Here is a 27,427-nt window from a genome sequence, read left to right on the forward strand (position 1 = left end):
GATATTAATTTGACAATCAAGATACAGTATAGAACCTGTGGGAAGGTACAAATTAACTGCATAGAAAACATGATTCAACAGACAAAATTGAATCAGAACAAGCTACGTGATGAATCAAAAACAGATATACTTTGGTAATTAAAAACAGAAAGTGCTGGAAATACTCGGCAGGTCAGGCAGCATCTGTGGAGAGAGAAGAGTTAATGTTACCTTTCATCAGAATTGGCCAAGGTTCAAAAAGAATTAGGTTTTAAGCAAGTGGGGGGGTGGGGGAAGAGAACAAAAGGGAAGGTGTGTGATAGGGAAGAGGGCAGGAGAGATTAAATAACAAAGCTGTCATGGGACAAAGGCAAAGAGTGTGTTTATGCATTTGGCGAAAGACAAAGCATGAGTCCAGAGAGTGTGTTAATGGCAGAATAATGAGCAGCTCTGTCCACATGAAAAAACAGGCATATGGTTAAAAAAATTTTTAAATAAAATAAAAAAAGGCCAGTCAGGCACTAAAATTGTTGAACTCAAGGTTGAGTTTGCAAGGCTGTAGAATGCCTAATCGAAAGATCAGGTGCTGCTCCTCGAGCTTCCATTGATATTCACTGGAACACTGCAGCAGGCCAAGAACAGAAATGTGGGCATGAGAGCAGGGGCGCATGTTGAAATGGCAAACAACTGGAAGCTCGAGGTCATGGTTTCGGACTGAGCGGAGGTGTTCTGCTAAGCGGTCACCCTATCTGCTGTGGGTCTCCCCAATGTAGAGGCGACCGCATTGTGAGCAGCAAATACAGTACACTAAATTGAAGGAAGTACAAGTAAATCGCTGCTTCACCTGAAGGAATGTTTGGGGCCTTGAATGGTGAAGTGCAGGTAAAAGGGTAGGTATTACACCTCCTACGATTGCCGTGGGAAAGGGACAAGGTGTCCAGGGTGATGGAGGACTGGATCAGGGTGCCGCAGAGGCAACGATCCCTTCGGAATGCTGACCGGGGAGGGGAAGGTGTGTTTGGCGGTGGCATCACGCTGGAGGTGGCAGAAATGGCAGAGGATGATCCTTTGGATTTGGAGGCTGGTGGGATAGAAAGTGAGGACAAGGGAAACCCTGTCCCGGTTCTGGGAGGGAGGGGAAGGGGTGAGGGCAGAAGTGCGGGAAATGGGCCGGACACGGTTGAGGGCCCTGTTAACCACAGTGGGGGGAATCTTCAGTTGAGGAAAAAGGAAGACATATCAGAAGCACCGTTGCAGAAGGCTGTATCAGAACAGATGCGTTGGAGAAACTGCAAGAATGGGATTGAGTCTTTACAGGAAACAGGGCGAGAGGAAATGTAGTCAAGGTAGCCATGGGAGTCGGTGGGCTTATAATGAATATTAGTAGACAGCCTATCCCCAGAGATTGACACAGAGAAGTCGAGGAAGTGAAGGGAGGTGTCAGAGATAGACCATGTAAAAGGTGAGAGAAGGGTGAAAATTGGAAGCAAACTTGAAGTTTTCCAGTTCGGGGCTAGAGCAGGAAGCAGCACCGATAGAGTCATCAACGTACCGGAAAAAAAAGTGGTGAGTGAGGGGGCCTGAGTAGGACTGGAATGAGGAATATTTGACATATCCCAGTATTTTGCTTTTACTTTGGTAATTATATCACATGTGCGATCAAGTCTCATTTACCTTATCTACTGAATTGTAAGGTTTACACACACATCCCTTTAACAATACCTAAACAAGGTTTAGGGACTCAGAACAAAGAAAAAGCCCCATTCAGAACATGATCTGAAATTATTTCCCCTTTTGAGCTTCCGTGCAAAAAAAAAAAATCACACTCACTTTCCCCATCTTAAATTTTTGCAGTACATTTCAACGCTTGGAACCAAGACTAAAATTGTGTAATATTAATTTAAGGTCAAGACATGAACTGAATCTGAAATGAAGCAGGGTGAGACTGCCTCATCCAGGGAGTCTCACCCCATTTTGTTCCAATGTAAGTTTGGACCTCAGCTCCAGTATCAATCTGCATTTACACAATAACTGCAGCAACCAAGAGAAACTGCTCCCCACTGGCACCACAGTTGGAGTGTGAAGGTACCATTGAACTCCTCAAGACCTAAAGCCAGTATAGCTCACCAAAAACAGTTTCACCCAAAATTTCTGTCTCAACGCACCAATGATTACAGCGGTATTGAAGTTCCAAGGTTACTTCATCTCCCTCAAGATCTACGTTTAACACAATAATTGGAAAACGCGAGCTGACCATTGAGTACCCCAGCTGTTTACTGTGTCCCCCAAATTCTCCCCCAAATAAAAGTATTGGAATAAAAAAGATAAAATGGAAACACTCGTCAATTCCACATCACAAAAGCATTTGGTGAAAACATTTTGTCAATAATACCTTGACTGTTACAAAATGGTCAGCATCATCAGAAAATATCAATTTCTCATAGTTGGAATGCTTCAGATCAGTGTGACACTATACAAAAATTCACAGATTGCTGTGACAAGCACTAAAAATAATTAGAAAAACTATTAAAAAGTAATATGGCAGATACAGCTTGTGATGTACAACACAAATTTCCAGGACCAGATCAGATTTGCATAATGCTGAAAGTTGACCTGTTTTCATTCCAAACAACTGTCAGCACCGGTGTAAGCAGTGGTGCATTCAAACCAGATCCCAGGGTCATATTGATGCTACTGGCTACACATTAGTCAGATCTCTGTCTGACAGAAGTGCTAAACATTTTCACCTTTTTTCTCTTCTTCATCACTCTCATAGTAAAGGCAAACCAATCAAAATGCAACCAGATCGATAAGTTCGGCACCCCAACATCTGATTGGCCTGACCACAAAAGAAAAGATGCACTATTTCTTCTGTCCAGAATATGCCCACCATTAGCAACACTATTAAGAGGAGATTGGGACAAATAGGAAGATCCTAATCACAAGCCTTTAATATTTTTAGTATTTTGTTACATGATGGAGATGGTCATTTTAAATTTTAGTTGCTACAACATGTGGCTGAGCTAAAATGTATGTAGTCACCATGTGACATCCATGGCCTTTCATATCCACTTGGGAGGCAAGGTATTATTCAAATGCAAATACATTTTGATTTCAAAGAAAGCAGAAACCACTGAACCCAGAACTTATTTTAATCCTGAAAACTGACCTGCTAATACCTACAAATTGAAATTATTCTGGTAAGCCAAATTTGGTAACATTTCAATTGTGCAAGAGGCTTTTTGATTTCCTGTACCTCAGGTTAAACTTGAAAGTGCAAGATGTTAATCTCAGGCACAGTGCTTCAGAGACCATTGAGATACAGGCATACACCTGATCACTCCATGAAAACAAATTCATCCTCATCTATAGTTTGTGTTATAGACTCTAGTCTGAGTTTGATCAGAGTTAGAAAATCAAGTTCTATTACTTTAGTATCAGAGAAGGAAATAGATGTTAGCAGTTCTGCAATCAAGAGAAAATATCCTGTATTGATTTTCATCTACTGTCTTCTTATATTTAACAAACTCAATTTGTAGCTCATAGCCTAAGTGGTACGTCCCAATTGTGTTTATTCTTCCAAATTTTAGAAGAGTAGAGAGGGTTTGTGTCAATTAAGGAAACCAAGAGTTTCTATTTGACTCAGGAGCAACACCATAACACATTATTTTTGATTTGAGTAAGCACCTCCTTGGTCCTCTTTGCATCCTCTCCAATTTTCTTCATGAAGTGAAGCATCAAGTGCAGTGAGAGAACTAGCCAGTGAGGTGCTGTTCAGGATCGACCAACACATCAAGTGAGACATCAAGAGGCAAGCAAGAACAATCTCACACCAAGCAGCCTATTGGTAAAGATCAATTTTGGGGCCCAGTTTGTGTGAAATACCACCTGCTTATTTTGTATTTCTCCCCCTTATAACTTTTTTTGTTAAATGGTCAAATTTCAAAGCCATAATGGACTAAACAAAAGGATGCTCTAAAAGGTTGGGGTTAAAAAGAGTTTATTGTAGCTGAATAACATACTTTCACTTATATTTCAAAATAATTCAAGATGTTCCATCACAGTGGTCAATATGGAAAAGATTAGTATACCCAAACTATATTTTCAGAATATATATATGGAGCTACTACATTCATCTAAAATTAAGCAGAAGACTAAGTCATAAACCATGAATGTCTGGATATGACTACTGTCCCTCACTTTGCAGGGATACAATATATAGATAAGTTTATAAAACAATTATTTCTACTCTCATCACTTTACATGAAAAGTTAAGTTGAAGAATGTTTCAAATAATTTAGAACTTGTGAATTGGCAAAATCAGAAAGCTTCATTTCTGTACTGCAATCAATGCAGCTGTTCCCCAACTGAGAGTTAGTAAATAATCTCAGCACATACATATAAAGGAAGTACAGTTTTTAAAACATCAGTAGATAGCTGCAAGTAAACATCCTGTCTTGACAAAATTAGTTTTACTTCTGCTATCTTTGTAACTTTTACTATAGTATGACCACCTCAAATAAAACCAAAGTAAACCTTCAGATTTAAAAGTAGGTTTAAAGGAGCATCTTAAAAGGAGGAGAGGTAGAGGGGCAGAGAGTGTTACGGAGGGAATTTCAGAGCCTAGGATCCAGGCAGCTGAAGGCATGGCCACAAATGGTAGAGATTAAAATTGGGGATGCATAAAAAGCCCAGAAGTGGAAGAGTGCAGGGTTCTCGGAGGGCTGCAGGATAGAGGAGGTTACAGAGAAAGGGAGGGGCAAAGCCATGGAGGATTTGAAAATAAGGATGAACATTTTAAAATCAAGGCATTTCTGGGAGAAAAATGTAGGTTGGCGAGCAAAGGGGTGATAAGTGAGTGAATGGGACTTCAACATCAATTGTTACATTTTAAAACCAAGATCGATAGATTTTTGTTAAGCAAAGGTATAAAGGGATATGGGGCAAAGGCAGGTGTATAGAGTTAGGTTGCAGATCAGCCATGATCTCACTGAGTGGCAGAACAGGCTCAAGGGACTAAATGGTCTACTCTTGTCCCTATTTTTGTGGTGCAAGTTGGGGTACTTGCAGAGTTTTGGATGACTTTAAGTTTACAGAGAGTAGAACATAGGAGGCTAACCAGGACAGCACTGGAAAAGTCAACACTAGGAGGTAAGAAAGACATGGATGAGGGTCTCAGCCGCAGATGAGCACAGGCAAGGGCAGAGTCGGACAATGTTAGAGGTAGAAATAGGAAGTTTTAGTGACGATGCAGATATGTGGTCAGAAGGTCATCCCAGGGTCAAATATGACAGCAAGCAGTCTGGTTTAGCCTCATACAGTTCCCAGAGAGAGGGATGGAGTCAGTGGGTGGGAACAGAGTTTGCTGCAGGAACTATAAATAATGGCTTCGGTCTTCCTAATATTTAGTTGGGAGGAAATTTCTGCTCATCAGTACTTGTTGGACAAGCAGCCTGATAATTTAGAGCAAGTGGGGTGGTGGTGAGGTGGATGTCGTCAACGTGCATTGCAACCTGATCCTATGTTTTCGGATGATGATGCCAAGGGGCAGCACATAGATGAGAAAAAGTGCCAAGAGTAGATCCTTGGGGGACTCCAAAAGCAATGGTGTTGGAGCAAGAAGATAAGATATTGTAAGTGACTCTCTAGCTACAACATTATAGATAAGAATGGAATCAGAAGCAGTTCAGAGAAGGTTCACTCGACTGATTCCTGGGATGTAGGGGTTATCTTATGAGGAAAGGTTGGACAGGTTGGGTCTGTATCCATTACAATTTAGAAGAACGAGAGGTGATCTTATTGAAACATACAAGATCCTGAGAGGACTTGACAGGATGGATGCTGAGAGGATGTTTCCCCTTATGGACAGAGACGAGAAGGAGGGGACACAGTTGAAAAATTAAGAGTCTCTCATTTAAGAGAGATGAGGAAAAAATTTTCTCGGAGGGTCATTTGTCTGTGAAATTCTATTCCCCAGAGAGCAGTGGAGGCAGGGTCACTGAATATTTTTAAGGCTGAGTTAGATTCTTGACTGACAAGGAGTCAAAGGTTATAGCAGGTAGGCAGGAAAGTAGAGTTGGGGGAGGTGGTGGCGTAGTGGTATTGTCACTGGACTAGTAACCCAGAGACGCAGGGGACGTGGGTTCAAATCCCACAGCAGAAGGTGGAAATTGTTTTTTTTTTAATGCTAATCGAACGATGGCCATGAAATCATTGTTGATTGTTGTAAAATCCCATCTGGTTCACTAATGTCCTTTAGGGAAGGAAATCCGCTGTCCTTACCTGGTCTGGCCTACATGTGACTCCAGACCCACAGCAATGTGATTGACTCTTACATGCCCTCTGAAATGGCCTAGCAAGCCACTCAGTTGTATCTAACCGCTACGAAGTCAATAAAAAGTTAAGAAACCAGACGGACCACCCGGCATCGACCTAGGCACCGGAAACGACAATGGCAAACCCAGCTATGTCAATCGCCGTTCCTTCACGGTCGCTGGGTCAAAATCCTGGAACTCCCTTCCTAACAGCACTGTGGGTGTACCTACCCTACATGGACTGCAGCAGTTCAAGAAGGCAGCTCACCACCACCTTCTCAAGGGCAATTAGGGATGGGCAATAAATGCTGGGCCTGGCCAGCGACGCCCACATCCCATGAATGAATAAAAAAAAAATTCAAGAACTTTGGAGAGGAAAGAAAGGTTGGAGATGCGGTGGTAGTTTGCAAGGGCAGAGGGGTCAAAGGTTGGTTTTTTGAGAAGGGGGTGCAATGAAGGCAAATTCGAAGGCAGGGAAATAGTACCTAAGGAGAGAGAACAGTTAATATCAGCTAACATGGGAACCTGGAAGGGAAGTAGGGTGGTCAGCAATTCAGTGGGAATAGGGTCAAGGAAGCAACAAGTGGGCTTCACGGACAAGATGATCTCAGAGAGGACTTAAGGGGAGATAGGAGAGAAACTAGAGAAAGATGCGGGGTCAGCCTTATAAATTTGGCCAATGGGCTATAAGAAAGGAGGGAAGTAGCAGAGAGAGATCGGATGGTCTCAATTTTAGTGACAAAGAAGTCTATGAGCTCCTCATTGTTAGAGGTGAGGGTGGAGGAGACAGAGGTAAGGAGTTTAAGATGAGGGCTTGCAGTAAAGAAACCAGGGATTATATTGGCATTCCAGGATGGTCCTGGAATAGTGGGCAGATTTAGTTAGCGAGAGCAGAACCTGATAATGCCTTATGTGACTCAGCCAGAATGGCGGAACGAGTCATCCGCCATGCTGATTCAATTCTGCGCCCCTTGTACTTAAGGAAGCAGAAATGAGGGCCATACCAGGGAAACGGTCATGGTGAGTGTGTGCACTGGTCACAATCAAAGGTAAAGGTGAGGATGTGTTGAGCAGATTTGTAGTTGCAGCAATGTCATGGCGAATGGCGGGCCAAAGGCTAGACAGATGGGATTTTGAAAGTGCAGTTACATACGAACATAAGAATTGGGAGCAGGAATAGGCCACTCAGCCCTTCAAGCCTGCTCCGCCATTCATTATGATCATGGCTGAACAACTCAGTAGCCTGTTCCGGCTTTCATCCCATACCTTTTGATCCCTTTAGACCCAAGAGCTGCATCTAACTCCTTTTTGAAAACATTCAGTGCTTTGGCCTCAACTGCTTTCTGTGGTAGCGAATTCCACAGGCTCACCACTCTCTGGGTGAAGAAACTTCTCCTCATCCTGAAAGGTTTACCCAGTATCCTTAGACTATGACCCCTGGTTCTGGACTCCCCCACCATCGGGAACATCCTTCCTGCATCTACCCTGTCAACTCCTGTTAGAACTTTATAGGTTTCTATGAGATCCCCTCTCACTCTTCTGAACTCCAGCGAATATAATCCTAACTCACTCAATCTCTCCTCATATGTCAGTCCCACCATCCCAGGAATCAGTCTGGTAAACCTTCGCTGCACTCCCTCTATAGCAAGAACATCCTTCCTCAGATAAGGAGACCAAAACTGCACACAATATTCCAGGTCAAGAATCTATCTACCCCTGCCTTAAAAATATTCAAAGACTCTGCTTCCATCACTTTTAGAGGAAGAGAATTCCAAAGACTCAACCCTCTGAGAAAAAATTTCTCCTCATCTCTGTCTTAAATGGGCGACCCCTTATTTTTAAACAGTGATCCCTAGATTCTCCCACAAGGGGCAACATCCTTTCCACATCCACCCTGTCAAGACCCCTCAGGATCTTATATGTTTCAATCACATCGCCTCTTATTCTTCTAAACTCCAGCGGATACAAGCCTAGCCTGTCAAATCTTTCCTCGTAAGACAGCCTGCCCATTCCAGGTATTAAGTCTAGTAAACCTTTTCTGTACTGCCTCCAACGCATTTACATCCTTCCTTAAATAAGACCAGTACTGTACACAGTACTCCAGATGTGGTCTCACCAATGCCCTGTATAGCTGAAGCATAACCTCGCTACTTTTGAATTCAATTCCCCTCACGATAAACAATAACATTCTATTAGCTTTCCTAATTGCGTGCTGTACCTGCATACTAACCTTTTGCGATTCATGCACTAGGACACCCAGATCCTTCTGCATCTCAGAGCTCTGCAATCTCTCACCATTTAGATAATGTGCTTCTTTTTTATTCTTCATGCCAAAGTGGACAATTTCACACTTTCCCACATTATACCCCATTTGCCAGGTCTTTGCCTACTCACTTAACCTATCTATATCCCTCTGTAGCCTCCTTATATCCTCTTCACAAGTTACTTACCTATCTTTGTGTCATCAGCAAATTTAGCAAACATACTTTTGGTCCCTTCATCCAAGTCATTTATATAAATTGTAAATAGTTGAGGCCCCGACACAGATCCCTGTGGTATACCACTCGTTCCATCTTGCCAACCAGAAAATGTCCCATTTATGCCGACTCTCTGTTTTCTGTTAGCTAGCCAATCTTCTATCCATGCCAATATGTTATCCCCTACACCATGAGCTTTTATTTTCAGCAATAACCTTTGATGTGGCACCTTATCAAATGCCTTCTGGAAATCTAAGTACAATACATCCACTGGTTCCCCTTTATCCACAGCAGATGTAACTCACCCAAAGAACTTTGATTTCCCTTTCACAAAATGAAAATGAATTGGGAGAGAGAGCTTTTTCCAGGGGCGGGCAAACAAGAAAGTAGGATTGGGAGGGGGAAGGAGATGTGGGTGGACAGGGATACAAAGAAGTGATCAGAGATGGCCTTATCTGTGATTGAAATGATGGGAGTAGGGAGGCCATGTGAGATGCAAGGTCAAGGAGGTGATCATGAATATGGGTTAGGGATTTTATATGGAGCTAATTTTTAGCATCACACGTTGTATATATGAGTAATACTATCCCTCACCAAAATCCTAGAAGATGAAGCTATTTCCCACAAATGGAGCAATATAGCAAGCAAGTTTCACATTGGAGCTATATCTATAAATAAGACAACTTCCATAAAGAAAAATAAATGATCTTTTTAAAAGAAAATAATTTAGACACCAATTAAGTTTTCTTGCAGATATATTTCTAGGCTCTGCTAATATATCTTTCCTGACCACCTTTTGAGATACTTTTAACATTTTATATTCATCTCCATTTAATTTCCCCATCCAGAGCAACACCCGTGTTCAGCTTACATTTGGCTCTAATTGGAATGGAAGATTCAATCTGTATTTTTTAAAGTAGATAGATAAAAAAAGCTGTGAACAAATAAATTCCAATCATAGAAAGAAGATTCTCATGAATAATACTTAATAGATGTTTTGAATGGTATCCATAATAGTACTTTTGTATTGTATCCAACTTTTCTCTCAGTTAAAGCCAGCACATTGAGAGCTCTATTCCATGTGTGATTGGTACTCCATCACCCACAGCATTACTTCACATGTGAAAACAACAATTGAAATTCACAGTTCAACAACAGATAATTGTTGGCAGTAACATGGAGTGCACAAATTAAAGATGTGCTTAAGATTCCACTAGGAATCACATGCCTCCAAAAACAAAACATCTCAGCAGAGTATTTTTACTTTTTGATGCTTTCACTGTTTCTTCACATGTAAAACATTCATATTACATTCTACACAAGTTACCAAAATACTTTTTAATGTTAAATATTAAGTTTGTGTAAGAGGAGCTAGTTGAATAATGCAATCTATTTTTGATTGGAGCTATCAGCTTCTGAAATAGCTCACGCACTCTCCTTTCTTTACAGAAGAGGACCGCAAAGTACGAAGATCTCAGCCCAAAACTTTTTTTTTCATAAAATACGTAAATGAATAGAATGCAGTATTCACATCAAGAAAAGTCAATTTCCTATGCTCAATTATATAAACAACAACTTGCATTTATTTAGCACCTTTGACATAGAAAAATGTCCCAAGGCACTACACAGTGGTGCATCAGATAAAAACGGATGCAAAGACAGAGAAAGAGATAACAGGAGGGGTGACCAAAAGCCTGGTTTCTAAGAGAAGGCGGTGCAGAGACGGGAGGGTTTAAAAGGGAATTCTAGATGTTAGAAGTCTGAAGGCATGGCCTCCAGTGCTGGGGCAATGAGAATTGTGGATGCACAGGAAATCCAAGTCAGAGTTCTGGGGGAGGGTTTGTAGGACTGCAGCAAGTTACAGAAATAGGAAGGTTTTAAACACAACATCGGGAATTTTTAATTGGGAGCACTGGGAGACCAGAAATTAAAAGAGAGCAAATGAAGAAGCACTTAAAAGAGCAAGCACATGAGAGAGCAAGCAAGTGAAAAAGAGACAGATACACCATGCACACACTCCCCAAGTTTCACCCATCAAGCTGTCCATTAAGACAACTGAAATGCCTCTCTTTTAATGGGAGCGCACAAGGCTTCCAAATGTCTGCCCCAGCTAAGCCTGGCTGTGCAAATGGAATGAAATGACACCTGACTCCTTGAGGTATCACAAGGATGCCAACTTCTCACAATATTGAGAAATGTTTGAGACTGTATTGATGACCCTATCTTTGTTGACTAACTAATACTCAAAATTATGGTAACTAGCTTGCTGGTCAATTGTAACAAAAATGCTGAATTTAACTTTAAAGATATTATTAGTTGCAGATTTAATTCAGTCAATAATGCAAAATGCTAAATACAACAATGACCACCCATAACTCACTAGTGTGATTAAAATCGTTGGTTTATAGTCGAAATGAAGCACATAAGTGAAACAGTCTTTGTTGAACTAACTTTTGCAGTTTTAGTACTAACCTGCAGTATATATTAGAATTATATTTTTTTATTCCTGTCCCCATTCCGAGTCCCACAGTCCTTCATCAGTTTACTGGAAACATATATGCTCAGTAGTTTATTTTTTAAAAGTGCGCTCATCTCGAGTGTGTTATTTTTCCTTGCACATGCTACTCCTGAGAAATTCTCAAGACATAAGCTTGACATAAATTTGTTATTTTGTATTAGTATTTCTATTATAGTTTCATGCATCGTGATTAGTCTCTGAACAAAAAAAGCTACTTATTACAAACTATATATAGCATTATAAACTGAGAAATTGGCTTACTTTTCAGATACAAACAGATGCTCTTTCTGAATTTATGTTCAAAGTGCGTGACGTGACTTTCACTTTGGGTACTTGCTGCCGTGTCAAGAAATCCCTGGTTAGGTATAGCATGGGACAGATGGGTCAGAATAAAGCATTTCTCCTCTGTTCCTTCACCCAAACCTAATGAACTCCAAACTGCACCAAAATGAATTTTCCATTTTCCACATCAGCCATGCTTGGAGTCTGTCAGTTCAGTTCCCAACACTGAATTATGAGTAATTTACTTCTGTGAACTTGAACTTAAGAGGAGTTGGAATGAGACTGACCAAACTCAATTCACTTAACATTCCACTGTTCTAAAGTGCATTCAAACCCAGATCCCCAAGAATAAAATGATTTACGAATGCATTGTGTCACCCAATCCCCATTCATAACAAGGTTCTGCCAGAAAGCGCATTCACACTCATTTCTTCTACATCATCTCAGTAGAAAAGAGGCCCCTTCAAGATAGCTTTTCTTTGATCTCTCATTATGACTTGTCCAAAGGCAGGAAAACATACCTCAAGAGGGAGTCAAAGTTCAAATACCAGTTAAGACTTGCACTTAATCTAGTATCCTTGTTGAGATGCTAATACATCAATAGCGCACTCTCCTTATAAATAAATCTTAAACTATTTCAAAAGTTCTAAAATGCAAGCTTTCATTTATATGCACATGTTCAATGGCAAAAGAGAAGTACTACCCAATATATTAATGCCCAGAGGAATTCAGCACGTTTTACTGAAATCTGAATCTACTGCATAAAATATCATAGCACATTTAACATTTTAAAACAACATGCCACATCTTAACATCCCATGGTAACTACAAAATATACCATTTGGTGTTTGCTGTGGCTCAGTGGTTGCACTCTGATCTTGGGGTCAGAAGCTTGTGGATTTAAGGCCCATTAAAGAGACTTGAACTCATAATCTAACCGTGCAATACTGAGGGAGTGCTGCACTGTCAGAGCTGCTGTCTTTCAGATAAAACTTTAAACTGAGACCCTGACTGCCCTCTCAAATGAACATAAAATATCCTATGGCACTATTTCAAAGAACATAAGAAATAGGAGCAGGAGTAGGCCATACCGCCCCTCAAGTCTACTCTGCCATTTCATAAGACCACGACTGATCCTCGACCTCTGGCTCACCAAAGTCCTATACAACTGCAGCAAGACTGCCTTACCATTATACTCCAACCTCCTTGGAATAAAGGTCAACATATCATTTGGCTTCCTAATTGCTTGCTGTACTGGCATGTTAACTTTCTGTGCTTTTGTTCAAGGGCACCCAATTCCCTCTGAACACCAACACTGAATAGGTTCGCATCATTTAAAAAATTCTGTTTTTCTCTTCTCCAAAGTGAATAATCTAATTTCCAAACATTACACTCTGTCACCTTCTTGCCCACTCACTTAACATATCTATATCCCTTTGCAGACTCTGTCCTCCTCACAACTTACTTTCCCACCTAGCTTTGGATCATCAACAAACTTGATGAGATTGCACTCAGACCCTTCATCTAAGTCATTAACATAGATTGCAAATAAGTGAGGCCCCAGCACTGATCCTTGTGGTACCCCACTAGTAACAGCCTCCCAACCTAAAACTGACAAAGTTTATTCCTACCCTCTGTTTACTGTCCGTTAATCAATCCTGTACCCATTCTAATACATTACCCCAATCCCATGAGCTCTTATCTTGTGTTACACCTTATCAAGTGCCTTTTGAAAATCCAAATATGCCACAAGAGCACGGCGGGGGTTTCCTGGTGTCCTTGCCAATATTTATCCCTCTACCAACATCCCTAAAACAGATTATCTGGTCATTTTCACATTTCTGATTGTGGGACCTTGCTGTGAATTGGGTGCCAATTCCACTGCTTTACAAAAATGACTGCACTTCAAAAATACTTTATTGACTGCAAAATGCTTTGAGCACCCTGAGGTTGTGAAAGGTTATACAAATGCAAGTCTTTCTGTTTTCCTTACAGAAGTAAATAATTTTCAGCAATGTCCACAGCATGCATACATACTAGACATGAGCACATGCAAGCAGACTTTAACTATTTTTAAACTACAATCTGTGAAAACTTACTTTGGTGTCACATATTGCATGCAAAACATTTGTAATATGAATTACAACAGCCAGTAAGCTCAGGAGCATAAAATTCTCATTTGTTGTATAGGTGTGGCCAGGTAATACACATTGAAAACAAACTGCACAAAATTACTTGCTCTCTCTCTCCACCCACCCATCACCCCCCTCACAACTCCCATTCAACGTACATCTTCATTTTAGAATATAGGGCTTGTATGCAGGACCATTGTTTATGCCTATAATTGATTACAGTCATGAACATTAACCTACCAATAATCTATCTTGAAGCCCTTTTCTCTCGAATTTTTCAATGAGGAATTTTCAAGAACCAGAGTAATTTCTGAGATTATTTCTCTGTGTGGTATTCATGGAACACATTCGCTCTTTTTCATTAAAAGGAAAATTTCACCCCCTTGATTTCAGGAAAAAACACTAAATTAGGCTATCACCTTAACATATAAACCTAATTTCAATATCCAGGGCAGGGGAAAAGCTATCAAACAGACTTGAAATAAAAATGGGCCACGTTTGAGGACTTTAGGGAGCTAATTTTGACTCAGACTTGTATTAATTGTTACAAATTATCATGTCACCACTGTACTACACTACAGCTACCACATTACATTTAAAAATACTAAATCTGAAAAACAGGAAACTTACAATGTGAACGTAATCAAGTCATCATCCTGTTTGCCAGAACAGTGAACAAAACGCAGATACTGTTGGGTTTTAATTGTATTCAGAGTTAGAGGTTGTGCGCAAGCACCGAAACAACGACGGGCTTCCCTTCGCCCCAGAGAGGAAAGGCAGCGCTAGGCCTTCTTACGACATCACTGCCGATAAACCCGATCCTTTCAGAGACATGCCTTTCAAATAGCCATTAAAAGACAGTAACGCTACGATTTTGAGAAATGTATGGACGAAAACACCCACCGTTCCGCGGATAATTTAAGGAGACAGAAACTTCCCCTCATCACTTCCTACTGCGCCGGGCACCAGCTTTTCGCCTGCGCATTACCTCATCAAACCTTGTGGTCAGACAACAGTGACGCAAGACGTAGGCGGCGCTAGTCTTGGGGAAGGGAAAGTGAAAACAGTCACTTTTTAAAAAAAGCGGAGCGGAACGTGAGAGGGGCGCATGCGCGTGAGGATACGCTCGAGCCCGAACCAGGGACGGGATCCGTCGTCATCCCCGTATTGCGGGATGAGAGGTGCGCATGCGCAACACTCGAGCCCGCCGTGTTGTCCGTTGCGATCCTCCGCACCTACATGAGAGGTGTGCGTGCGTAGCGCTCGAGCCAGGCGGTTGTCTGTTGGCCTCTTGTTTCTCACCGTAGGAAATCGCCGGTTACTCTTAAATATTCTGCTTATTTACCTGTTGTCTGTGGCGCGACCGGTAACCCACAAAAACACTGAATTTCTTCCACGATTACTCTGCGGGGTCACACTCCACCAAATGTGAGTCATCCCATTGCAGTTATATTACTGCTTTCAAAAAGAAAGATAGACGATTTCTATCTTGAACTCAAAACGTGGATAAACAGGCCTTTTGCCGTGTGACCGGAGGCTTAAATTTTAAGAAAAGTGATGAGAGCGGGTGAATGTTTCGACAGTGAACCGCCGGCGGATGCGTCACTTTAAAGGCGAGGGTCTTCTGCGCTGATGTTACCATGTGGCTGATTTATTTTGTGTGTGGTGTTGGGGTGAGGAGAAGCGAATCGTTCCTCGAGTCTTTTTTTTAAACATCAGTGGAGTTCATATGATAAAGTTACGGAGATGATACAAATCTAGATTTTAAACTCCGGGCAATGTGGTGGCCGTGCACAAAATCGGTGTAATCGGAGTCCGAAATGAGGGTAACCGCTGGACCGCCGCAGCCGCAACAAATGTTTCTTTCAGTTGATGCATACCAGTCCCACCAGTTGCATTTTCGCATTTTGTAACTGATTACGTTTTGTTTTTTAAAAAAGTTGAAATAATCCCGCTGCACGGTCTTTAATTCAGTTTTTTTTTAAAAAGAGCTGTCCGTTTATCTAAGACTACAAATTGCAGCTATTAGTAAGAGCCTGTAAGCTTTCCCCTGACCAGATAACGAAGGAGTGTAATGGTTTTATTCACTCACATTGCTCTAAAATTAAATGGTAGTATAATTACTTGGATTTTCTCAAGAGTGTGACAAACATTTTTGAGTTAACTTGATGTGTAGTAATGTCAATTTAAGGTAGTACTAGCCTGTCGCCCCAGAATGTTTTTTCTTCCATTCCTCCACCTTTGGCACTGCTCTCTAGTTGTTGCATTTATTTACATAGTGCCTTTAACTTTATAAAACGTCCCAAGCGGCTTCACAGGAGTATGATTAGACAAAAATTGACCGAGTCAAAGAAGGAAATATTAAGACAGATAACCAAAAGCTTGATCAAAGAAATAAATATTAAGGAACAGCTTGAAAGAGGAGAGAGAGAAGTGGAGAAGTTTAGGTTGAAAATTCCAGAGCTGGGGCCGAGACAACTGAAGGTATGGCTGTCAATGGTGGAGCAAAGGAAGTTAGAGATGCAGAAGAGGCCAGAATTGGAGGTACACAGAATTCTCAGAGGGTTGTTAGGCTGGAGAAGGTTATACACGAAAGTGAGATCATGGAGAGAATTGAACACAAGGATGAGAATTTAAAATTTAAGGGATTGGTGGACTAGGAGCTGACATAGGTCAGTGAGTACAGAGGTAATATGTTAATAGAACTTGGACTGTGTTAGGATATCGGCAGCAGAGTTTGGAAGAGTTCTGGTATATGGATATACACTGTGGAATTTTTTAAGACCCTGGGTCTTGCATGCAGCAAGTGATTTATGAGAAAGTTGTGGTTTTCAGGATATCCTGCCTGCTACATGTGAAATCCTGCTTTTAGCACAAAGCCTCTTAAAGTTCCACACTATATATCTCCAAAAGCATCTCCTCCTCTTCAGCACAGTCACATTTGGTGTCCTAGGCCATAATTCGTGGCCACCTGTCCAGTATTTAAATGCTACTGCTCAGTGAAGTAATCCAGAAGCATAGCCTAGAATTCTTCTCTCGGCTCCACAGCACTATGGTATGCATCCGCTGAACCATGCTAGCCACCTCCCCTCCTCCCAGCAATTATCTGAGGCTCAATATCAGCAAAGCTGGCTGAATTTAGTCCTTTTCAAACTGGCAAGCTGATTCTGGAAACCTGATTGGCATCAACAGTTCACCAGATATGCTGATGAGACCCAAATCCAATTTTGGTCGAGCCTCGGGTGTCTGCTCCCAGCATGTCAACCATTCTTATTTGCAAGTGGCCCAAAACTAATTTTTACTTACCATCTCAGTTTCTGGGGCTTGTTGTCCCTGTGAAATTGCTCCCAAAAACCAGCTTGCCTCCAATAGCTCCAGAAGCACCTGTTTGTTGACAAGCCTTAGACCTCCTGACTACCTCCAAAGTTCCATCTCTTTTCAAAGTATTCACAGTCCACCACCAGCCCGCACCCCCCCCCCCCCCCCCAACCGTTCCCTGTCACCCCACCCATTGCTCCAAGACATAAGTATTCCCAAATTAACTGACGAGAAGCATTAGTCTGAAACCAGTTAAAACACAGAAACAATCCCATTGGAAGTCCAGGAAATTGGTTGGTCTTCCATTTCTGATGTTAGCTGAGCATGTCTGTCCTCTTAAATATAATACTATACTGCTAGTGTACAGAGCCACCCTATTGACTCGGCTGCTCCCCTGGTTCCAGAATACAAAGAGGCTAGTATTTCCAAAAAAAGGCCTATTTCCCAATATCTTTTGCTCTATGCATCCCCATTCCATCTTCAAGCAGCAGGTGCCACTACAGCGCCTTCCCGCCCTAACATCAAGATTCAGGCACTACTCTGTTCCAACTAATTCTAATGTGTATCAGCACACCCCCGCCAACTATAGAGTCATACAAGGCACAGAAGGAGACCATTCGGCCCATCGTGTCCATGCCGGCTCTCCTCGGATATGTCCTGCCACCTTCAAAGATCGATGCACATACACCCCCAGGTCCCTCTACTGCACATTCTTTAGAACTGTGCCATTAAGTCTGTATTGTCTCACCCTATCTCTTCTGCCAAAATGCATCACCTCACACTTCTCTCTAATAAATTCCATATGCTACTTGTCTGCCCATTCTGCTACCCTATCTATGTCCTGTTGCAGGCTATTTCAAACAAAGAACAGCACAGGAACAGGCCATTCGGCCCTCCAAGCCTGCGCCGATCTTGATGCCTGCCTAAACTAACACCTTCTGCACTTCCGGGGCCCATATCCCTCTATTCCCTTCCTATTCATGTATTTGTCAAGATGTCTCTTAAACGTCGCTATCGTATCTGCTTCCACCACCTCCCCTAGCAGCAAGTTCCAGGCACTCACCACCCTCTGTGTAAAAACCTTGCCTCGCACATCCCCTCTAAACTATGTCCCTCGCACTATTCATATTATCCTCACTGTTTGTCACACCTCCAAGTTTGGTATCATCGGCAAATTTTGAAATTCTACTCTATTCCAAATCTAAGTCGTTTATATATAGCAGTTATACAGGGCCTTGGTGAGACCACATCTGGAGTATTGTGTGATATTTTGGTCTCCTTATCTGAGGAAGGATGTTCTTGCCATGGAGGGAGTGCAAAGAAGATTTACTAGGTTGATTCCTGGGATGGCAGGATTGACATATGAGGAGAGATTGGGTCGACTGGGCCTATATTCACTAGAGTTTAGAAGAATGAGAGGGGATCTCATAGAAACCTATAAAATTCTAACAGGACTTGACAGGCTAGATGTAGGGAGGAATAAAAACAAGAAATGCTGGAACCACTCAGCAGGTCTGGCAGCATCTGTGAAAAGAGAAGCAGAGTTAACGTTTCGGGTCAGTGACCCTTCTTCGGAGGATGTAGGGAGGATGTTCTCAATGGCTGGGGAGTCCAGAACCAGAGGTCACAGTCTCAGGATATGGGGTATGCCATTTAGAACCGAGATGAGAAATTTCTTCACTCGGAGGGTGGTGAACCTGTGGAATTCTATACCGCAGAAGGCAGTGGAGGCCAAGTCATTAAATATATTCAAGAAGGAGATAGATATATTTCTTGATGCCAAAGGGATCAAAGGATGGGAAAGCGGGAACAGGGTACTGAATTAGACGATCAGCCATGATCTTTTTTGAATGGTGGCGCAGGCCCGAAAGGCCTACTCCTGCTTTCTATGTTTCTGTGTAAAAGCACTGACCCTTGGGGAACATCACTGTCTCCCGTCCGAAAACAAGAATTTATTACAACTCACTGTTCTGTCCTTGAGCCAATTTTTTATCCAAGCTGTTGATGACTGTCCTATTCAATGATCCTCAGTTTTGTTAACCAGCCTTTTATGTGACACTTTATCAAATGCTTTCTTGAAATACATATAGACAATCCACCGCATGTCCTTCATAAACCTTCTCTGTTACTTCATCAAAAGATTCAATTAGTTTATTCAAGCATGATCTGCCTTTTGCAAATTTCTGCAGTTCTAGTTCTGCCCAGCCTATCAGTCTTCCCACTGTAGCTCCTAGAAACCCATTGCTGTCCAGTCTAATGTCCCCAATTTCTATAACAAATAATTTCATATCCTTATCATTCTAATCATGACATTCTGCATCTTTAGGTTGGACATCACTGTGCTCTGTATCAACTACATCGTTTATTGATATAAAAACAAAGTAGTCATAATGGCAAAAATTAACTCATTTGTATAACTGGAAAACAGCATGTAACCATAATTAGTCTAGACTGCAGAGTCTTTTTTTTTAGAGATACAGCACTGAAACAGGCCCTTCGGCCCACCGAGTCTGTGCTGACCATCAACCACCCATTTATACTAATCCTACACTAATCCCATATTCCGACCACATCCCCACCTGTCCCTATATTTCCCTACCACCTACCTAAACTAGGGGCAATTTATAATGGCCAATTTACCTACCAACAAGTCTTTTGGCTTGTGGGAGGAAACCGGAGCACCCGGAGAAAACCCACGCAGACACAGGGAGAACTTGCAAACTCCACACAGGCAGTAGCCAGAATTGAATCCGGGTTGCTGGAGCTGTGAGGCTGCGGTGCTAACCACTGCGCCACTGTGCTCATTTGTATCTGAATGTTCTGTTTCATAATTCTGAAATTTCTGCCTCTCGTCAAGGCCCTTACTTTAAATCACCTGCCAGTTTCTACTACTACCTCTTTTTCTTCACAACCACTGCTATTCCCCTTAACTTTGCAGAGCATGGGTATGAAACACTGTCAACCATTCTATCTTGACATTCTTGAAGCTGTTTTCACTGAAGTTTAACCATTATGCAAAATTTTTTTGTCTGTTTAAATATAGAAGGCCAAAAACATTGTTTCCACCTAACCATGTGATCTTAAATCCTCACTTACTCTAAGATCATCCTGGCAGGCAAAAAATAACCTTAGGCTCCACTTCTGTCACATGAACCTCCTTAAAGCCCCTCTCTGTTCATTCCTCCACCCTCACCTCTAACAATTGTGAAAATTGTCATAAAGGTTTTTGTCACCAAGGTGGGGTTTATCTGTTCAGCTGTCTTTTCTGCTTCCCCTTCCCTTTGCCTACCAAGAGTTCAGTCCCTGCCTCACCCTCAACCCAGGTTTATAATCTCTCGCTAAACTTTATTTTTCATCTCTGGGCTGACTTATACCAGATCTGAAAAAGATATAGTTAGATTATATTTTTAGTTACAAACTGTTCCCACTCTGGACTAGTAACCCAGAGACCCAGGGTATTGCTCTGGAGACATGGGTTCGAATCCCACCACAGCAGAAGGTGGAATTTAAATTAAATTAATAAATCTGGAATTTAAAGCTAGTCTAATGATGGCCATGAAACCATTGTCGATTGTTATTAAAAAAAACCCATCTGGTTCACGAATGTCCTTTAGGGAAGGAAATCTGCTGTCCTTACCTGGTCTGGCCTACATGTGACTCCAGACCCACAACAATGTGGTTGACCGTTACATGCCCTCTGAAATGGCCTAGCTAGCCACTCAGTTGTATCTAACTGCTACGAAGTCAATAAAAAACAATGAAACCGGACGGACCACCCGGCTTCAACCTAGGCACCGGAAATGACAATGGCAGATGCAGCTCTGTCGACCCTGCAAAGTCCTCCTTAATAACATCTCAGGGCTTGTGCCAAAGTTGGGAGAGCTGCCCCATAGACTAGTCAAGCAACAGCCTGATATAGTCATACTCACCGAATCATACCTTACAGACAATGTCCCAGACACCATCATCACCATCCCCGGGTATGTCCTGTTCCACCGGCAGAACAGACCCAGCATAGGTGGCGGCACAGTGGTATACAGTTGAGAGGGAGTTGCCCTTGGAGTCCTCAACATTGACTCTGGACCCCATTCAGTCTCTCGGCATCAGGTCAAACATGGGCAAGGACACCTCCTGCTGATTACCACCTATTGCCCTCCCTCAGCTGATGAGTCAGTACTCCATGTGGAACACCACTTGGAGGAAGTACTGAGGGTTTCAAGGACGCAGAATGTACTCTGGGTGGGGGACTTCAATGTCCATCAACAAGAGTGGCTCGGCAGCACCACTATTGGCTGAGCTGGCCGAGTTCTAAAGGACATAGCTGCTAGACTGGGCATGCGGCAGGTGGTGAAGGAACCACCAAGAGGGAGGAACAGACTTGACCTCGTCCTCACCAATCTGCCTGCCGCAGATGCATCTGTCCATGACAGTATTGGTAGGAGTGACCACCGCCTTCACATTGAGATACCCTCCATCGTGTTGTGTGGCACTACCACCGTGCTAAATGGGATAGATTTTGAACAGATCTAGCAAAGCAAAACTGGGCATCCATGAGGCGCTGTGGGCCATCAGCAGCAACATAATTGTACTCAACCACAATCTGTGACCTCATTGCCCGGCATATCCCCACTCTACCATTACCATCAAGCAAGGGGACCAATCCTGGTTCAATGCATGCCAGGAGCAGCACCAGGCATACCTCAAAATGAGGTGTCAACCTGGCGAAGCTACAACACAGGGCTACTTGTGTGCTAAAGACTTAAGCAGCGTGCAATAGACAGAGCTAAGCAGTCCCATAACCAATGGATCAGATCTAAGCTCTGCAGTCCTGTCACATCCAGTCGTGAATGGTGGTCAACGGTTAAACAACTAACTGGAGGAGGTGGCTCCACAAATATCCCCACCCTCAATGATGGTGGAGCCCAGCACATCAGTGCGAAAGGTAAGGCTGAATGAAGCATTTGCAACAATCTTCAGCCAGAAGTGCCGTGTTGATGGTCCATCTCGGCCTCCTCCTGAAGTCCTCAGCAACATGGATGCCAGACTTCAGCCAATTCGATTCACTCCGCATGATATCAAGAAACGACTGAAGACACTTGACACTGCGAAGGCTGTGGGCCCTGATAATGTTCCGGCAATAATACTGAAGACCTGTACTCCAGAGCCTGCTGCGCCCCTAGCCAAGCTGTTCCAGTAGAGCTACAACACTGGCATCTACCCGGCAATGTGGAAAATTGCCCAGGCATGTCCTGTCCACAAAAAGCAGGACAAGTCCAACCCGGCCAGTTACTGTCCCATCAGTCTACTCTCAATCATCAATAAAGTGATGGAAGGTGTCATCAACAGTGCCATCATGCGGCACTTGCTTAGCAATAACGTGCTCACTGATGCTCAGTTTGGGTTCCGCCATGGCCACTCAGCTGCTGACTTCATTACAGCCTTGGTTCAAATGTGGACAAAAGAGCTGAGCTCGTGAGGTGATATTGACTGCCATTGACATCAAGGCAGCATTTGACGGAGTATGGCATAAAGGAGCTCTAGCAAAACTGAAGTCAATGAGAATCGGGGAAAACTCTCTGCTGGTTGGAGTCGTACCTAGCGCAAAGGAAGATGGTTGTGGTTGTTGGAGGACAATCAGCTCAGCTCCAGGACATCACTGCAGGAGTTCCTCAGGATAGTGTCCTAGGCCCAACCATCTTCAGCTGCTTCATCAATGATCTTCCTTCAATCATAAGGTCGCTGATGATTTCACAATGTTCAGCACCATTCACGACTCCTCAGATACTGAAGCAGTCCGTGCAGAAATGCAGCAAGACCTGGACGATATCCTGGCTTGGGCTGATGTGTGGCGCGAATGTTACATGCCACTTAAGTGTCATAAATGACAATCTCCAAGAGAGAATCTAACCATCTCCCCTTGACCTTCAATGGCATTACCATCGCTGAATCCCCCACTATCAACATTCGAGGGACTACCATTGACCAGAGACTGAACTGGAGTAGCCATATAAATACCATGGCTACAAGAGCAGGTCAGAGGCTAGGAATCCTGTGTCGAGTAACTCATCTCCTGACTCCTCAAAGCCTGCCCACCAGCTACAAGGCACAAGTCAGGAGTGTGATGGAATACTCTCCACTTGCCTGATGGGTGCCGCTCCAAAAACACTCAAGAAGCTCGACACCATCCAGGACAAAGCAGCCCGCTTGATTGGCACCCCATCCACAAACATTCAATCCCTCCACCACCAATGCACAGTGGCAGCAGTGTGTACCATCTACAAGATGCACTGCAGCAATGCACCAAGGCTCCTTAAACAGTACCTTCCAAACCCATGACCTCTACCAACTAGAAGGACAAGGGCACAAGGGCAGTAAATGAATTGGAACACCACCTGCAAGTTCCCTTCCAAGTCACGCACCATCCTGACTTGGAATTATATTGACATTCCTTCACTGTCGCTGGGTCAAAATCCTGGAACTCCCTAACAGCAGTGTAGATGTACCTACCTCACATGGACTGCAGCAGTTCAAGAAGGCAGCTCACCACCACCACCTCGAGGGCAATTCGGGATGGGCAATAAATGCTTGCCTAGCTAGGACGCTCACATCCCATGAATGAATTTTTTAAGAACTCGCATCCGGTCCACCCACATCCTGAGCCTGTCCTCTACCCCATGTCCAGCTGACGTCGTATTGTGAACAATTTATATTTGCAAGTCCTTATTTCTAATTACAGTTCTAACAACTTAATTTCTCTAGCACCATTATTGTACTGAAATCTTAGAGCTTTACAGGGTGGTGAACAGAGAATGAACATAGAGCAGAGCTTGGGGGTGAGGAAGGTCAGGAGAGGTTTTGAAATGTATGCTTACATCTGTATATTTATATTTATGATGCATCAATTTAGATGTTTGCATCTCATTATATGCAATTTAATTTGATTTTTAGATTTATGCAATTCCATTATCAGATCTGCCATGACATTGTTCATGGCTTTATACAAATGGTACTGTTGTATCGGATAGTGTTGCCCCTGGTCATGGTCAAATAATTACATTAAGACAGTCAAGTAAACGAGTAAATTTGTAATATCAGTGATGTTAACCAAGAAGTAAGTTAAGCTGCCACACAGTTTGGCCAACAGTTTACTTTTTATCAAATTGGATTCACAGCTCACATACTTGCAGCCATGTTTTGGCTTTTGGTGCTATATTGTAGCAAAAGTATTGTTTTTAAAATGCTTGCATTCGGGCAATATTGTCCTGTATTAAATTGCCCAATTGTAAATAGCTAACCAACTTTTGGCCTTGTTTAATAACTATTCATTTGCTGATGAGATTGAATTAACAGTTATAATACAGTACAGCTATTTACATGGCAACCGATTAAATCTTTGACAATGGTTTCATTTGTTCCACTTGAGCCAATAAATGTTACAAATTTTACAAATGCAAATATGCCCACTGTTCACTCAGCAGCATCTTTAACAAAATTAAGTCTCCTGGTAAGAGATAAGCAGATGTCAAGTCTTCGTTATCAGAGATAACTGAAAGCTTCTTCAAGAGAGGAGTTTTGTAAACATTTTTAAAGGTGTAGCTAGATGTAGAGGAGATTTAAGGGAGTCGAATCAAGATAGCTGATGGCTCTGATCACTGTGATTGAGTGGAAGGAAAAGGTGATGCACAGAAAGATAGAGTTACAAGAACAGTCAGGATGAGAAGGGGGTATAAAGCTGCAGGAATAGTATGGAACGGCATGGTGTGGTTTGTAGATGACTACCAGTTTAGGGTGGTAATGATGGAGTTGATTGGCGAGCAGGAGTTTAAGAATAGGGTATGAGCAGCAATTTGGAGTTGGAGTTTGTAGTGGTTTGGAGACCAGGTAAGAGAGCTTTAGATAACTGAGTCTAGACTGGACAAAGGCATAGGGATGCTGCAATCAATGGCAAAGAAGCTGACGCTTTATTGGAAGAATTTCTGGCAGACTGACAGTAAGCGACAGTTATGGGTCAATGTGGAGAGATGGAAACTGAGTGTTAACAGCATATATATGGAAATTGAGTGCGGGCCTTCAAAGTGTTGGGGAGGAAGAAGCATATACTGTAGATGAGTAAGGAAAATTCCTTGGAGGAAGAGTAAAAACTTATTTTCAGAAGAATTCACATTTCTGGACTTACAATTCTATTATGTATGATAGCATTCAGCAATTTTGAGTGGATATTTTTTGCTCTCCTCCCTCCTCACAAGCACATGCGGAGAAATATTTTAACTTAAATATTTTATGCTTGTTTGATAACAGTGAAATGTAACTTTGTATGGTCTGACAATAGAATTACATAGAATGTACACTGTTTAGGCCATTCAGGCCAATTGGTTATAGAATCATAGAAAGTTTACGGTACAGAAAGAGGCAACTTGGCCCATTGTGTCTGTGCCAACCGAAAAACGTTCCACCCATTCTAATCCCACTTCCAGCATTTGGTCTGTAGCCCTGTCGATTATGGCACTCGAGGTGCATATCCAGACTTCTTTTGAATGAGTTGAGGGTTTCTGCCTCAACTACCCTTTTAGATAGTGAGTTCCAGACCCCCACCACGCTCTGGGTGAAAAAACTTTTCCTCATCTCCCCTTTACTCTTTCTACCAATCACTTTAAATCTATGCCCCCTAGTCACTGACCTCTCTGCTAAAGTAAATAGGCCCTTCACATCGACTCTATCCAGGCCCCTCTCAATTTTGTATATCTCAATCAATTCTCCCCTCAGCCTTCTCTGTTCCAAGGAAGCTCCAACAACACTCAAGAAGCTCGACACCATCCAGGACAAAGCAGCCCGCTTGATTGGTACCCCATCTACAAACATTCACTCTCTCCATCACCGACACACAGTGGCAGCAGTGTGTATCATCTACTAGATGCACTGCAGCAATGCACCAAGGCTCCTTAGACAGCACCTTCCAAACCCGCGACCTCTACCACCTCGAAGGACAAGAGCAGCAGATTCATGGGAACATCACCGCCTGCAAGTTCCCCTCCAAGTCACACACCATCCTGACTTGGAACTATATCGCCGTTCCTTCACTGTCACTGGGTCAAAATCCCTTCCTAACAGCACTGTGGGTGTACCTACCTCACATGGACTGCAGCAGTTCAAGAAGGCAGCTCACCACCACCTTCTCAAGGGCAATTAGGGATGAGCAATAAATGCTTGCATAGCCAGCAACGCCCACTTCCCATGAATTAATAAAAAAAAGGAGAACAACCCCAGCCTATCCAATCTTTCCTCATAGCTGTATTTTTCTAGTGCCGGCAACATCCTCGTAAATCTTCTCTGTACTGTCTCTAATGCAATTACATTCTTTCTCTAATGAGGTGACCAGAACGGCACACAGTTGTGGCCTAACGAATGATTTATACAGTTCCAGCATAACGTCCCTGCTGTTATATTCTCTTTCTTTTTTTTTCTTTTTGGGCCTCCTTATCTCGAGAGACAATGGATACGCGCCAGGAGGTGGTCAGTGGTTTGTGAAGCAGCGCCTGGAGTGGCTATAAAGGCCAATTCTGGAGTGACAGGCTCTTCCACATGTGCTGCAGAGAAATTTGTTTGTCGGGGCTGTTGCACAGTTGGCTCTCCCCTTGCGCCTCTCTTTTTTCCTGCCAACTACTAAGTCTCTTCGACTCGCCACAATTTAGCCCTGTCTTTATGGCTGCCCGCCAGCTCTGGCGAATGCTGGCAACTGACTCCCACGACTTGTGATCAATGTCACACGATTTCATGTCGCGTTTGCAGACGTCTTTATAACGGAGACATGGACGGCCGGTGGGTCTGATACCAGTGGCGAGCTCGCTGTACAATGTGTCTTTGGGGATCCTGCCATCTTCCATGCGGCTCACATGGCCAAGCCATCTCAAGCGCCGCTGACTCAGTAGTGTGTATAAGCTGGGGGTGTTGGCCGCTTCAAGGACTTCTGTGTTGGAGATATAGTCCTGCCACCTGATGCCAAGTATTCTCCGAAGGCAGCGAAGATGGAATGAATTGAGACGTCGCTCTTGGCTGGCATACGTTGTCCAGGCCTCGCTGCCGTCGAGCAAGGTACTGAGGACACAGGCCTGATACACTCGGACTTTTGTGTTCCGTGTCAGTGCGCCATTTTCCCACACTCTCTTGGCCAGTCTGGACATAGCAGTGGAAGCCTTACCCATGCGCTTGTTGATTTCTGCATCTAGAGACAGGTTACTGGTGATAGTTGAGCCTAGGTAGGTGAACTCTTGAACCACTTCCAGAGCGTGGTCGCCAATATTGATGGATGGAGCATTTCTGACATCCTGCCCCATGATGTTCGTTTTCTTGAGGCTGATGGTTATATTCTATACCTCGGTTAATAAAGGAAAGGATTCCATATGCCTTCTT

The 27,427-nt window shown here is 42.9% G+C and overlaps 2 protein-coding genes across 16 annotated transcripts in view; one reads left to right on the top strand and one right to left on the bottom strand.

Annotated features, from left to right (window-relative positions):
• Nucleotides 1-14,718, bottom strand: part of dcun1d3 (defective in cullin neddylation 1 domain containing 3) — a 51,307-nt gene extending 36,589 nt beyond the window's left edge. For 2 of the 5 annotated variants that reach the window (XM_068056269.1, XM_068056271.1), the window contains exon 1: nucleotides 14,333-14,718. The gene's annotated coding sequence lies outside the window, so the exon portion shown is untranslated. Of the gene's footprint in view, nucleotides 1-11,549; nucleotides 11,644-14,332 lie in introns of all 5 variants that reach the window. The other 3 variants (XM_068056273.1, XM_068056270.1, XM_068056274.1) reach the window with 3 other exon arrangements.
• A 64-nt stretch (nucleotides 14,719-14,782) lies between these two features.
• Nucleotides 14,783-27,427, top strand: part of lyrm1 (LYR motif containing 1) — a 48,853-nt gene continuing 36,208 nt past the window's right edge. For 7 of the 11 annotated variants that reach the window (XM_068056290.1, XM_068056291.1, XM_068056286.1 and 4 more), the window contains exon 1: nucleotides 14,904-15,130. The gene's annotated coding sequence lies outside the window, so the exon portion shown is untranslated. The other 4 variants (XM_068056283.1, XM_068056285.1, XM_068056282.1 and 1 more) reach the window with 4 other exon arrangements.

Source organism: Heterodontus francisci, chromosome 24 (genome assembly GCF_036365525.1).
Source record: "Heterodontus francisci isolate sHetFra1 chromosome 24, sHetFra1.hap1, whole genome shotgun sequence".
NCBI classification, from domain to species: Eukaryota; Metazoa; Chordata; class Chondrichthyes; order Heterodontiformes; family Heterodontidae; genus Heterodontus; species Heterodontus francisci.